The sequence below is a fragment of the Acomys russatus genome, chromosome 14 (genome assembly GCF_903995435.1).
Source record: "Acomys russatus chromosome 14, mAcoRus1.1, whole genome shotgun sequence".
Taxonomy (NCBI): domain Eukaryota; kingdom Metazoa; phylum Chordata; class Mammalia; order Rodentia; family Muridae; genus Acomys; species Acomys russatus.
Genome location: NC_067150.1, coordinates 61,123,724 through 61,126,004, shown reverse-complemented (window position 1 = coordinate 61,126,004; position 2,281 = coordinate 61,123,724).

Here is a 2,281-nt window from a genome sequence, read left to right as displayed (position 1 = left end):
GTTGAAATCCACACGGATCTGCTATGAAGCTTAGATTTTCAAGAAAGAAACAGGGAAGCAAAAGTCTATGTGGACCGCCTTCGGGTTTGAACTCTTAGGGTTACACTTCCTAGGGTTTGGAAGAGATGGCTCGGAGGTTCGAGGCACCCGCTGTTGAAAAGAAACAAGTTCAAAGTCTAACACCCGCTAGGTGGCTCACAGCTGCCTGGTAGCTTCAGCTCTGTGGGATCTGGTCCCGCCTTTTGGACTCTGTGGACACTTGCACATATGTGAACGTAAACACAGATGCACACAGCTACGCATGCCGAGCACCGTAGCGCATGTGTTCATTGCTCTCTTTTGGCTACATACATGGTGTTACCTGCTGCCTCATACCTTTGCTATCTTGGCTTTCTCACCATGAGAAATGTTGAACCATGAGTTTAAAATAAAACCTTTCTCCCATAAGTTGCCTTTGTCAGGGTATTTTATCATGGGAAAAGAAACTAAAACAGTGGGTAAAATGCCTTTAACCAGAATCCGTGGATGGAAAGAAAAATGACTCTACTGAGTCTCCTCCTGTCTATCTCCCTGTGCAAACTGTGGTATGTGCCCTCACTCCACTAATAATAAACAAAAATTTAAAAACATATTGGGTTTGATGGTCATAAAAGTGATTCTAATCAAAGTCACAATGTAAAGTGCTTATGTTTTGCAAATTTCTCCCTCATTCTACATTGTATCTCTGATGCACTAAATTGTCTATATTTGAAGCAACACTTCACTTTAGACAGTTAAGAAAGAAAACATGCAAAAATTAAAATTGTAAATTATCAGCAACAAGACCTTCTGCAAGTTTGGTTGAATTTTCACTTGTCTTCAGGAAACATGAGCAAGATGCTACAAGATTCGTGAAAAAGCCTAACCATAGTATTTCATGAACTAAGCAAAATCACCGGGGGACAGTCGCACAAGTGAACAGATGATAAACCTATCAGGGACTAGACTCCTGTCCCTGTCCAGTGACCTGCTGATCTTGGGAGCTGGTTCTGTAAGCCACTGACCAGCCCCCCTCCATACATCCCCAAATCTAATGAACCTCCAAGTGGCTCTGTTTCATCTTATCTATGCAGAAAAGATGGGTGAAAAATGAAGGATCCTGTCACTCGGACCATGACTAGACAGGACTACCCTGCAGCAGACAAGCTGACCCCACGTCTGGAGAAGCAGTGGACTCGTCAGCCTCTACCTCGCCTGGTTGTGGGGCGGCGGTTAAAGCAGGTGGAGAGTGAAAGTGGCCGGAGGGCTGCCTGTGGCTGTGCTGACAGTGTCTGGGAGCTCCTCCCCTTCACATCTGCTGCTCAGGTAGGCTGTGTTGTCATCAGGAGCCCCAAGATGGCATTCTTGCCTTATTTTTCTAAATGATTCCTTTGGCTCAAAAACTTCCATGGAACCTGTAGCCCTCACAAGGTTGGGTGATTGGATATAAGGGAGGGAGGGGGGAAAGTGACACTTCAGTCTCACGGGATGACCATCGCTTTCTGAGCAGGTGCTCAGGGGTTGTGGTTTTAGGGTACACTGGATTAAAGGCTTCTTCCTTATGACAATCTTTTGCTGCTGGTCAGCCGTGCTGCCCACAAAGGATGCTGAGACCCTGTTTCCATGTAGTGTCATTGGAGTTATAGGAGGCCCCCGTTGACAGCTCGAAACTGTAGCTCAGTCAGCCTGTGATTAGCCACAGAGAAGCTCACTTGCTGCTACCCATCTGGAAGGAGTCGAAGAAAGGGGGTTTGAGATGCTAACCTAAAGGTGGGATAGGAAAACTAGTTGTCTGGCATTTAATTCCAGTGTCTAGTCTAAAGTCAGTGTTCAGCTCCTGCCTTGCTGGAACCTTCCCGGCAGCCGTGAGTCATAGAGTAATGCTGCCACTCTCTTCCTGCCTTGCGTAGGTCTCCTGCAGGTAGCCGCCATGGCCGTGAGTTCCCTGGTGCAGCCACAGTGTTCCAGGACACGCCAGCTCTTGTATTCTTTAGTGTCTTCGACCATGCTCCCCGAGCCTTGGAGGGGTGCTGCTGCTGTTTCCTATTGTATAAGATGCGACTCAGAGAGACACTCGCTCTGCCCGGCACAGGGTGAAGGGGTTAGGCTGCTGAGAGAATCGGCTAGTCCACACTTCAGGAGTCTTTCACAAATTCCGACTTGGTTTACCTCGGTATTAAACAAGACCAAACAAGTTCCATAGTGGCTTTTTATTTTGACAGGGTCTATCACAGCCCAGGCGGATCTGGAACTTTCTATGCAG